Here is a 13,604-nt window from a genome sequence, read left to right on the forward strand (position 1 = left end):
TGGGACCAGGCAGCCGTCATACCGCTCAGGAAGGAGACGTGCTCCGTCTCCTAGAGATGGATGTACTTTGGTGCGAAAAGTGCAAATCAATCCCAGAACAACAGCAAAGGACCTTGTGAAGATAATGGCGGAAACCGGTACAAAAGTATCTTTATCCACATTAAAACAAGTCCTATATCGACATAACCTGAAAGGCCACTCAGCAAGGAAGAAGCCACTGCTCCAAAACCACCATAGAAATGCCAGACTACGGTTTGCAACTGCACATGGGAACAAAGATTGTACATTTTGGAGAAATGTCCTCTGGTCTGATGGAACAAAAATGGAATTGTTTGGCCATAATGACCATCGTTATGTTTGGAGGAAAAGGGGGGATGCTTGCAAGCTGAAGAACACCAACCCAACCGTGAGGCATGGGTGTGGCAGCATCATGTTGGGCAAAAATTAACCCAATTTATTGTGAGAAAATTGTTGAAGGCTACATGAAACGTTTGACCCAAGTTAAACAATTTTAAAGGTAATGCTACCAAATACTAATTGAGTGTATGTAAACTTCTGACCCACTGGGAATGTGATGAAATAAATGAAAGCTGAAATAAATCATTCTCTCTACTGTTATTCTGACATTTCACATTCTTAAAATAAAGTGGTGATCCTAACAGACCTAAGACAGGGAATTTTTACTAGGATTAAATGTCAGGAATTGTGAAAAACGGAGTTTAAATGTATTTGGCTAAGGTGTAGGTAAACTTCCGACTTCAACTGTATGTGTTGACTGAATATAAGCAAGTTATGTCTGCTAAATAATCAAGTTGATGGCGCAGTCATATACCCTCGGCACCTACATAAAACTGAGTGACTCACTCATTCATGGCTTTGGATCAAAATAAATAAGTACCAACATTCTTTCTGATAGTCATTTATAAATAAATGTTTTGGTTATCCTGACCTGGACACCATGTACAGTATTATAATAGCCCATTATAGGCTATTAGCAGGACAATATACCTGTAGAAAAGGCCCATGGAGTTGGTGGAATAATCCTTTAATTCATGGCCACTTACTCAGCTGGGCCAGAGCGCTTTAATTAGGTCAGGTGGCAATGACCGACAGATCTCATCCACATAAAAGGAGGAAAACGGCATCGCCTGATCTCGCTGCTTTCTCTTCCTTAACTCCGTCTGCTCGAAGTTCTGTGCGTCCATGAATCCACGTAAGTCCACCGACTCTGTTACCTTTCATCTGAACTATCTGTTGCGAGCGGGAGAGTGGGCCATCAGTTATTGTTTATAGTTATTATCGCGGAGCGCGGCTTGGAGCGCACGCTTCAAACATATTGTGTAATGTGAATTGTAAATGATCGCGGCCATACGGATCCTCATAGGCCAATTATGCAATCGATATGGTTAATATGTAATTAAATTAATTCCATGTACACATGGAGACCAATTGAAAGGGTGAAATGAGAAACGTCATTGTTTGCTAACTGATCGACTTTGATATCAAACTAAAGGAGATTATAGATTGAATGACCATTCACTGTTTGTATTTATTTCATGATTTATGATAAATAGTTAAGAGCCTAAATGACTCACAGGTGATTACTATTGACTTCTTAATGTAAGGGAACTCCCCCCTCAATTGTACAAAATAACATGGCAACTTATTGGCACCGAGCGGACCATATACACAATGGGATTGTGTGGGATTTCACATTACATCCGGCGCTGTTTCGTCCAAAGTTGATGGCAAATGCCATATTGTAAATGAGCTGTGTAACACCCCAAAAATCCTATAGTGGGCGAGTGAGTTCCATCTTAATTTTTCATAGGCTTACTGTAACGCAAGTCAAGACCCAAGAGTCAAATTTTGAAATTTTGAAAGTTTTGGCAAAAACTTATCACCCCCTTAAAAAAGTGCTTTCTGGACCGTTTTTTGAAATTCTTTCGATTTTTATGTCAATTACACATGTGTAAGAACTGTGTAAGAAAATACTTTTGTCAAATTTTATTAACATAATTTTTTGGACATTTTTATTTGGACTTAAGGAATATGTTTTGTCCATTTGGAATGTGATTTCATAGGAAGTCAAAAGTTAAAAGTCAAAAATGTCAAAAATTTGGAAAAAACATATTCCATTTAAAAAAGTGCTTTCTGGACCGTTTTTTGAAATTCTTTCGATTTTTACGTCAATTACACATGTATAAGAACTGTATGAAAATACTTTAGTCACATTTTACTATCATCATTTTTTATAAATGTTTACTTGTACTTATCACCCCCCAAACCTCCATAAATCACTCAGGCCAGCACCCATTGATTTGGGGCCGTAGTATAGTGCTCCCATGGACGTCTGGATGACACCTAAAAGCATTTAAAACCGTTTTGAAAAATGACATGAAAACATGAAAAATATTTTTTTTTTACTTTTTTTGGAAACCTCCTTAAATCACTCAGGCCAGACCCCATTGACTCGAGAATAAAAAACATAAAATATTTTTCAGAAAAAAAAACATTGAATATTTTCTGACTTTTTTGGAAAACCTCCATAAATCCCTCAGGCCAACACCCATTGATTTTTGTCCGTAGAATAGTGCTCCCAGAGCGGGTATGGAAGTCTGGATGCCCCCTAAAAGCAATTTCAACCGTCTTGAAACAGGGCACCTGGTAACCTAAAAAAAATACCAGGTGTACGAAAAGTTTGGACTTAGAATATTTTTCGAGTTTTTTGGAAAAACTCCATAAATCACTCAGGCCATTGACTCGAGAATAAAAAACATAAAATATTTTTCAGAAAAAAAAACAGAATATTTTCTGACTTTTTTGGAAAACCTCCATAAATCACTCAGGCCAGCACACATTGATTTTTGGCCGAAGAAAAGTGCTCCCAGAGCGGGTATGGAAGTCTGGATGCCCCCTAAAAGCAATTTCAACCATGGCACCTGGTAACCCAAAAAAAATACCAGGTGCACGAAAAGTTTGGACTTAGAATATTTTTTGAGTTTTTTGGAAAAACTCCATAAATACTCAGGCCATTGACTCGAGAAGAAAAAACATAAAATATTTTCCATGAAAAAAAACAGAATATTTTCTGACTTTTTTTTTTTCTGACTCCATCCTTGCTGTGTGTGTCTGTGTGTGTGTGTGTGTGTGTGTGTGAGCTTTTCTTTGACATCTGTTTAGAGAAATTACTGATTTACACTTCATGAGGGTTGCCTAATCACACACTTAAAGTTTTGGAAAGATCTGACTTTTTTAACCCTTTGAAACAGCACCTATGACCCCATTTTAAGGCACTTCCGGTTGGCACAGGAAACTATAAGTAAATACCTATCCTGATCGGGGTATGCTTTTACATAATCCTGAGTTTTAAGTCTATACGTTAAGAACTGACTGATTTACACAGGGTTGAATGCACTATAAATCACAAACTGCTGGTTGGGTATGGCAAAACACTTTTAGGGTGATTTTATCACTTCCGGTTGCTCCAGGAAGCTTAGAATCGACACAGGTAGACCTCATAGTGGCTTGATGGATTGTCATTGAAGACTGGTTCATAAGACATTCATAACCCACATAGGGTTTATTTAAAGAATGCACGTTACATTTGCAATATGGTTCAACACATCATATTGCAAAAGTAACACACACTGTTACGTTTGCAATATGATTCAACACATCATATTGCAAATGTAACACACACTGTTACGTTTGCAACATGATGTGTTGAATCATATTGCAAACATAACACACACTGTTACTTTTGCAATATGATGTGTTGAATCATATTGCAAATGTAACGTGCATTCTTTAAATTCTTTAAATACTTTAGAAATACAAAATCGAACAGGCTTGTTGGGGTTTGTCTCTATGGGCCGAGCCGGTTTCAATGCACCTAGTCTTGAGACTCTGGGACTTTTCTAAATGTCGTCAGTTTCGTTGAGGTCAAAATGAATTGAAAACATGGCAAATACACGATGCTTTTTATCGATCCGAGAACCTTCTAGAGCCACACAATTCACCGTGCACAATCGACCTGAGGTCTAGAACAGGTTTGTAAATTTTCAGAACTCTAGGTCTGACGGTTCTTTAAAAGTTGGAACAAAAGTAACTACCGCAGGCACTGTCTGCCTCTTAGCCGCTCAGTGTGTCCCTCCATCATTTCTGTTTGGGTGTGTAAATTTTTCTTTGAAATCTGATGGGACTAATGACTGATTTACAGTTCATGAGGGTTGCCTAATCACAAATATGAAGTTTTGGAAAGATTTGACATTTTTAACCCATCGAAACAGCCCTTTTGACACCAATTATGGCACTTCCGGTTTGCACAGGAAGCTCAGAGTAAACACATATCCTCATTGGAGTAGGCTTTTACAGAATCCTGAGTTTTAAGTCTATACGTTAAGAACTCAGTGATTTACATAGGGCTGAATGCACTATTTCTCTCAAACTGCAGGTTGGGTATTGCAAACACTTTTAGGGTGATTTTAACCACTTCCGGTTGCTCCAGGAAGCTTAGAATCGACACAGGTAGACCTTATGGTGGCCTGATGGACTGACATCAAAGACAGGTTCATAAGACCTTCATAACCCACATAGGCTTCAGGTTGAATTTGGAGGTGCAGTCAATGTATTCCTATGGAGAGAGATGTCAATGTAAACTGTGAGATGTAAAAACCTGTTTTCACTGTTAAGGGTTAATGCCACAAGGTCAAGGTTAGGCTTGCACAGATCGGGAGGTCCTTAAGAACATTCCTGAGGTCAAATTGTGTTTCTAACCTTAACGGTTCTCTCTCTGTCTCCCAAAAGCAAATATAATTGACATTGAGGTCAAAAGGTCATTTTGCTCTGTCTTCTTGTTACTGTCGCTGTGGCCAGACCGAGTGAGCTACGGTCAAGCGGGGCATCTCGTTGAACTCGGCACGACCTAGAGATAATGGTCATGCCATTGTCGGCTTTGTGTGTCTTTAAGCACCGTACTTTTTCACTCCATCATTGCTTTGTGTGTGTGTGTGTGTGTGAGAGAGAGCTTTTCTTTGACATCTGTTTAGAGAAATGACTGATTTACACTTCATGAAGGTTGCCTAATCACACACTTAAAGTTTTGGAAAGATCTGACTTTTTTAACCCTTCGAAACAGCACCCATGACACCATTTTAAGGCACTTCCGGTTGGCACAGGAAGCTCTAGGTAAACACATATCTTGATTGGGGTATGCTGTTACAGAATCCTGAGTTTGAAGTCTATACGTTAAGAATTGACTGATCTACATAGGGTTGAATGCAGTGATTTTCAAAATTGCAAGTCATGTATATCTGGACACTTTTTAGGGTGATTTTAACCACTTCCGGTTGCTCCAGGTAGCTTATAATCAACACAGGTAGACCTCATAGTAGCCTGATGGATTGTTATCAAAGACAGGTTCATAAGACATTCATAACCCACATAGGCTTCAGGTTGTATTTAGAGGAGCAGTCAATGTATTCCTATGGGGCGAAATGTCATTGTAAACTGTTTGATGTAAACGCCTTCTTTTAACTGTGAAGGGTTAATGCCACAAGGTCAAGGTTAGGCTTGCACAGATCGGGAGGACCTTAGGATTGTTCCTGAGGTGAAATTGTGCTTCTAACCTTAACGGTTCTCTCTCTGTCTCCCAAAATCAAAGAAAATTGACATTGAGGTCAAAAGGTCATTTGTGTCCGTTCTCTTGTAACGGTCGCTGCGCTCAGACCGAGCGAGCTACGGTCAAGCGGGGCATCCCGTTGAACTCGGCACGGCCTGGAGAATATGGTGATGTCATTTTAGTGGTGATTTCAGAATGCTATTTTGGTGCATTCATGGAAGGCGCTGTGAATTTTGGGCCTGCTCTGAAATATGTGATAGTTGGCTTCTAAAGGAGTTGTAAAAAGTGAGTTTGGAGTCAGATGGTATCAGTTTGGTGTCTGAAAATATCCAATTGACTGATGGACACTTGCTAGTTGACTTTTGTTGACACTTGCTAGTTGACTTGCTAGTCGACTTTTGTACATTTGCAATATGTTTCAACGCGGGGGTACCATCACCAAAATCGACATGATGAAATTTCACGCAACGAGCGTTGGAGAGGAACCACTATCACTGCCCGGCCATCCTGAGGTCATCAGGACGTTGACTTTTGTATTTCTAAAGTATTTAAAGAATGCACGTTACATTTGCAATATGATTCAACATCACATCATATTGCAAATGTAACGTACATTCTATTAAATACTTTAGAAATGCAAAAGTCAACGGTCTGATGACCTCAGGATGGCCGGGCAGTGATAGTGGTTCCTCTCCATCGCTCGTTTCGGGAAATTTCATCATGTCGCTTTTTCCTCATGGTACCTCCCCGTTGAAACATATTGCAAATGTACAAAAGTCAACGAGCAAGTCAGTGTCCATCAGTCAAATAGATATTTTCAGACACCAAACTGATACCATCTGACTCCAAACTCACTTTTTCCAACTCCTTTAGATGCCAACTATAACATATTTCAGAGCAGGCCCAAAATTCACAGCGCCTTCTATTTAAACCATAATAAAACAAATAATACGTAGTTATGTTCTAGCTGCGGGTCCAGTTCACACATTATGTTTAGCCCTATGTGAAGCGACCTCGAATCCCAAGTTTCGGCTCGATAGGTCATTCGGTGCCTGAGCAAAACCCTAATTGGTGCTGAAATTCCACTTTTTTCATTGCCTTGCTACGGGGTCCTTGAATGAGCAATCAAACAGGCTTGTTGGGGTCTGTCTCTATGGGCCGAGCCGGTTTCAACGCACCTAGTCTTGAGACTCTGGGACTTTTCTAAATGTCGTCCGTTTCGTTGAGGTCAAAATGAATTGAAAACATGGCAAATACACAATGCTTTTTATCGATCCGAGAACCTTCTAGAGCCATATAATTCACCGTGCACAATCGACCTGAGGTCTAGAACAGGTTTGTAAATTTTCAGAACTCTAGGTCTGACGGTTCTTTAAAAGTTGGAACAAAAGTAACTACTGCAGGCACTGTCTGCCTCTTAGCCCCTCAGTGTGTCCCTCCATCATTTCTGTGTCGGTGTGTATTATTATTTTTTTTAATCTGATGGGATGAAGGACTGATTTACAGTTCATGAGGGTTGTCTATTCACATATATGAAGTTTTGGAAAGATTTGACATTTTTAACCCTTCGAAACAGCCCATTTGACACCAGTTATGGCACTTCCGGTTGTCACAGGAAGCTATAAATAAACACATATCATCACTGGAGTAGGCTGTTACAGAATCCTGAGTTTTAAGTCTGTATGTTAAAAATTGACTGATTTACATAGGGCTGAATGCACTATTTCTCTCAAACTGCAGGTTGGCTATGGCAAACACTTTTAGGGTGATTTAACCACTTCCGGTTGCTCCAGGAAGCTTAGAATCGACACAGGTAGACCTCATGGTGGCCTGATGGACTGACATCAAAGACAGGTTCATAAGACATTCATAACCCACATAGGCTTTAGGTTGAATTTAGAGGTGCAGTCAATGTATTCCAATGGGGAGACATTTCATTGTAAACTATTTGATGTAAACACCTTCTTTTAACTGTTAAGGGTTAATGCCACAAGGTCAAGGTTAGGCTTGCACAGATCGGGAGGACCTTGGGATTGTTCCTGAGGTGAAATTGTGCTTCTAACCTTAACGGTTCTCTCTCTGTCTCCCAAAAGCAAATAAAATTGACATTGAGGTCAAAGGGTCATTCGTGTCCGTCTTCTTGTAACGGTCGCTGCGCTCAGACCGAGCGAGCTACGGTCAAGCGGGGCATCTCGTTGAACTCGGCACGGCCTGGAGATAATAGTAATGCCATTGCAGGCTTTGTGTGTCTTTAAGCACCGTACTTTTTCACTCCATCATAGCTTTTTGTGTGTGTGTGTGTTTGTGTGAGAGAGCTTTTCTTTGACATCTGTTTAGAGAAATGACTGATTACAGTTCATGAGGGTTGTCTAATCACACAAGTGAAGTTTTGAAAAGATCTGACCTTATTACCCTTCAAACCTGACCCTATGGCACCATTTTAAGGTACTTCCAGTTGACATAGGAAGCTGAAAGTGAACACATACCCTCCTTGGGGTAGGCTCTTATATAATATTGAGTTTTAAGTCTTTATGTTAAGAACTGACTTATTTAAAGAGGGTTAAATGAGTGTGTGTTATTTCATAAAATCATATAAAATCACAGGATTCTCGCAGAGCATCGAGACCCACTTTAAAAATGTACGTCTGAACACACTGCAACTGGATCTGTGATTTTTTTGAAAAAAAAATTCCTCTTTGTGAACATCACCAAACGGTCAATGTACATTTTCTCTTACATTACGATAGATAAATGGCTGGTTCTTTTTTTCCTGACACCGTATGCTTATGTACTTTGACATGAAGCGGTCAAATTAGCACCCTACTTGCGTTTTAACCCTTTAATCCCAGAAAAATGGCCATAACTCAAAAAGCGCCGAGGTCTCGACGCCATCTCGTTCGGGGCCAACTGCCCATTACTCCAAACCTACGCTCGCCGAGTTTCGTCTTTGAAATATTTTCAGTTTAGGAGAAAAGGCCGCGCTCGTTTGCCACGTGCTCGTGCGCTTGCAATACGATTTATTTTCCCTCTTGTGGGAATTTTCGAGAATGCAGAAAAAAGTCAAAAATGTGTCATTTTTATAAAACGGAAACCGAAAGTCCGAGACGTTTTTTTGGGTGACTTCCTGAAAGAGCTCTCCGCCGCCCACGGCCCGACGCCGTGCGCGATTTTCTGCGACGTCGCAAGACGTCAGGTAAGGGACCGTACATTTGCAATGGGACTTTCTTCACTAACCATACGGCTCCCGTCTCAGATGTCCCTTATGTATGAACTGGATTGTTGAATTCCCTAATTATGTTAATAATGAATGATTTATGATTTGATCTTTGTGATTATGAATTTGATTGGATACGTGTTATTTTGTTTCCTTTGTTATGCAGCACAGACTACTCAGTAAATATACCACTTTATGGTTAAAGGAATTCCTGCCTCAGTCTCATCCATTCTTCTGTCACCTGACACATGACCATCTGTTCACCTTCACTGTCAGTCATCCTACCTGTCCAGCTACCCCCACAGATTCCACTAATCTTTCAGTGGTCCTTCGAACCGGATGATGACTGAACCAAAGACAGGTGAAATGGAGGAGGAGAGGGAAGAATTGTCTCCACTGGAAGGAAGAGAGGAGGAGAGGGCAGCTGAGGGAAAGGTCTTGGAACAAAGGAAATATCCAGGAGCTAAGCCTAAAGCAACAAAGGCTTCATCCTCAACCACCAGCAGCACTACAAGAACCAGGCAAGCACCTGGTTATCTTAAGGATTATGTGGTCGAGATTTCGACATCAAAGGGCAAGCCCACTAGAGCTCAAGGTGGTGATGGATCAACTACGTTTCAACCATCTCCTCTGAGCCAAGCACCGGAAACTGCGTTGGAGCAGGAAAGTGGTCTACAGGAAGAACCCATGGAGGTGACTCCCACAGCACAGATCAACCAGCTTCCTGAGGCAGGCTCCGCTCACTCCTTAACTAAAGGGAAATCGTCGAGGCACTCTAGACAGAGTGGGAGTTCGACCAGTGGATACCCCTTTGGAAGTGGCCATGGCAGCCGCCATTCACTAGCCCTCAGCGATTCACAGACCGCTGTCCTACAAGAGAGGATGAAACTATTAGCTTTGGAGGAAATTGAGCGTCAGATTGAGGAGGAACGACAGGCTGATGAACGATGTCACCTATTGGATGTGCAGGCCCGTAGTGCTCTACAGGAACGGGAATTCATTGCCAAGGACCTGGCACAACAGCGACGGCACCGTCAAGCCAGAAGGGAATTGGAGGAGGCACGGATGGTCTCATCCTTCCTGGAGAGGAACGAACAGGGAGTTGACTTGACCACCCCTCCACATGGACCTGACCTGTCTGCCTTTCTTTCCCAATCTGCCCCTCTGGTACAGCATGGCACACAGTCCCCGGAGGCTCCGGGGTCAACAGCCAACACGGAGCACGGGGGACAGGCCGCTCCACCAACGCCCTCTATGCCAGTGACACAAGTTAGCATTCCTCCATGTGGACAAAGCATCACTCCTTCGCCTTTCCGCCAATTACCAACCACGGCAAATCGTTCCTCTCGTCCAGGGCCAGGCCAGTCCTCAAACATCAGGTGGAAGGGCTCTCACCCAATTCCGTCTGCCACCAATGGAGAGTCTGGGACAGTAGGGGACCGGCCCAATGAGGCCACAGTGGGCTCATCAGAAGTCCCGGGTTTATCCTTCACGCAACCAGAAGAGGGAGCCAATATTAGTGGTCCTCTGTAGCTCAGTTGCTAGAGCATGGAGCATGGAGCTTGCAACGCCAGCATAGTGGGTTCAATTCCCGGGACCGCCCATACTTACAAATGTATGCGAGCACGACTGTACGTCGCTTTGGAAAAAAGCGTCTGCTAAATGGCTTATATTATTATTATATATTATTATATTATTATATTATATTATTATTATTATATTATTATGAAACTTCTAGTAGCCTCAGCCTATGGAATTCCCAGACCCAAACTTCCATACTTTGAGAGCGGAAAGGAGAGTGAATTTGTCCTTTTGTAAATGGCATTGGAGAGCCTACTGGGTATTCACAGTCATCTGTCAGAACACTACAAATACCAAGTACTAATGGATCATTTGCGGTTTCCCAGTGCATACAGGCTGGCCCAATCTTTTATGCACTCCGCAACACCATACACTGTCGCTCTCCAGGCCCTGAAGGCGAGATATGGTGAGCCACGCCAGCTAGTCCAGAATGAACTAAACAACATCCTGAACACGTCTCCAATTAAAATGGGAGACCATGCTGCCTTCCAAGAGTTCTCCCTGGCTGTCCAATCCCTGACCTCAATGCTCCAATCTGTTGAAGGAGAAGATGGGAACGAGCTGAAATGTGGCTCCCACGTGGACAGGCTTCTTAGCAAGCTTCCAGTGTACCTCAGAGACAGTTTCATTGAACATTGTTTGAACAAGGGCATCCTGAAAGAGGGCTCGAGAAGCACCTATGCTCTCAGAGACCTGGCCGCATGGTTGGAGGTGAAGGCGAAGAGTATCGCTCACCAGGCCACAATCTCAGCCATAGCCACCGGGGGAAGGAAGGAGTTTGAACGCCAGGGGGGACAGAAAAGACCAAATCCCACTACCATGTACTTAAATAGTGAAGCCGGGGAGGAACCCGTGAAGAAGACCCCTCTCAAGAGCAAGAACATCAAATTCCAGCCTTACTGCCCATATTGCAATAGTAAGGGACACTTCCTTGGCTCATGCCCCAGGGTAAAAAAGCTCACTCAAACTCAATTGAAGGCCTGGATCACTTCAGGCGAGCGATGCTACAAGTGTGCCCGTAGCCATAAGGCGGAGAGGAAACCCTGCAATCGCTGTAAGGAAATCCATCTCACAGTGTTGCATGATGTAATTCCCCAAGCACAGAAGGAGCAGAGTATGCTCATGGTAGGAGCTGCAAAGGAGCTGTACCTCGACCAGCAGAACCGGTCTCCAAGGGTCATGTTGAAGGTGGTCAAGGTCACTCTGCAAAGTGAAGGGAGAAGCATTGATACATTCGCCGTTCTAGATGATGGGTCAGAAAGAACGATCATTCTCACGGCGGCCACCCGTCAGCTAAACCTGGAGGGGACCCCCGAGACCCTTAATCTCAGAACGGTGCGACATGTTATCCAAATAAAAGGCTCTGCTGTGACCTTTAGCATTTCACCTTCAGGAAACAGGGACGTGGCCTATAACATCACCAATGCCTTCACGGCAGATGGCTTGAATCTTGCGGAGCACTCCTGCCCGGTAAGTGTTCTACAGAAACAATATCCTCATCTACGAGGATTGCCTCTTCCTAACCTGGCCAGAGTAGCGCCACTTATCCTGATTGGGTCAGACCACCCACATCTCGTCACCCCGACTGAGCCTATACGAGCTGGACCAGAAGGAGGGCCCATTGCTGTCCATACAGCCTTGGGTTGGGCTGTGCAAGGTCCAGTCCATCTACTTCTCTCCACCCAAGCTGTACAGTCACAGCAAGTCCTCTTCACCAGAAGCAATCCAGCTCCATCCCCCTGTGCGGCCACTGACCTCCTTCGGAATGTAGAGATGCTCTGGAAGATGGACACTTTCTCCAACCGGAAGCTACAGGAGGTCACCCGCTCAAACCATGACTCCTATGCATTAGACCTCCTGGAGAAGCGCACCACCACCACTGAACTGGATGGCGTTCAGAGGTACGCAACCCCACTGCTACGGGTGCCCAACCATCCTCTTCTGGCAACCACAACACGGGCTGTACTCCCACTACTGCGTGGAACGGAGCGACGCCTGGTGAAGAATCCTGAGCTTGCTGAAGTTCATAACCGGGAGGTTCATAACCTTGTGAAGGCTATGTCACAAAAGTGACCGCTCATGAAGAGGGAAACCCACTCAGCGAATCCTGGTATCTCCCTCACCATGTTATCCAGCAACACGGTGGGAAGTATAGACTTGTCTTCAACTGTTCATTCCAAGCTGCTGGTCAAAGCCTGAATGACTGTCTACTCCCGGGACCAACCTTAGGTCCTTCCTTGCTCGGTGTCCTTCTCCGGTTCCGGCAGCACTCTACAGCCATCAGTGGAGACATCAAAGCCATGTTTCATCAGATTCGTCTACTGCCTTCCGACACCACACTGCTCCGGTTCATATGGCGAGATATGGAACGAGACGCAGAGCCCACCATCTATGAATGGCAAGTACTCCCATTTGGCACCACCTGCAGTCCTTGCTGTGCCATATACGCTCTGCAGAGACACGCACGGGAGCACCCAGACAGTGACCCAGAAGTATGGGATTCAGTGGAAAATGCCTTCTATGTGGATAACTGCTTACAGAGCATCCCATCCACGGCTGAAGCGAAAGCACTCCTCGATAAAGTACGGAATCTCCTGTCCAAAGGGGGATTTGAGGTCCGACAGTGGGCGACTAACAGAGTGGAGGTTATCCAGCACCTCCCGCCACAAGCTAGGTCCAGTAGCAGTGAACTCTGGCTATCGCAGTCTGGTGCTAACCCACAAGAGCCCACTCTAGGACTGAGATGGAGCTGCATACCGGATACCCTTGGGTACAAGCACCGCTCAGCCCTGAGTACCGAAACCCCCACTCTGCGCACCATCTATCGGACACTGGCCAGTCAATACGATCCCCTTGGGTATATCCTGCCATACACAACCCGGGCCAAAGTCTTAGTCCAGGACCTGTGGCAGACCAAGAGGGACTGGGATGAACCGATCCATCCGGCTGACCTAGTGGAACGATGGATCTGTTGGGAAACAGAGTTATCGGAGCTCTCTGAAGTCCAAATGCCAAGATGTTATGTACCACCCTGTGCTGACCAACTGGGATCATGCCTGGAATTGTATGTGTTCTGTGACGCTTCGGAGCGAGCTTATGGGGCGGTTTCCTATCTAAGAGTGGAGGATAAGGCAGGACACACCCATGTCTCCTTTGTCATGGCCAGGTCCAGGGTCGCACCCAAGA

This window comes from Salvelinus namaycush, chromosome 34 (assembly GCF_016432855.1).
Source record: "Salvelinus namaycush isolate Seneca chromosome 34, SaNama_1.0, whole genome shotgun sequence".
NCBI lineage: Eukaryota > Metazoa > Chordata > Actinopteri > Salmoniformes > Salmonidae > Salvelinus > Salvelinus namaycush.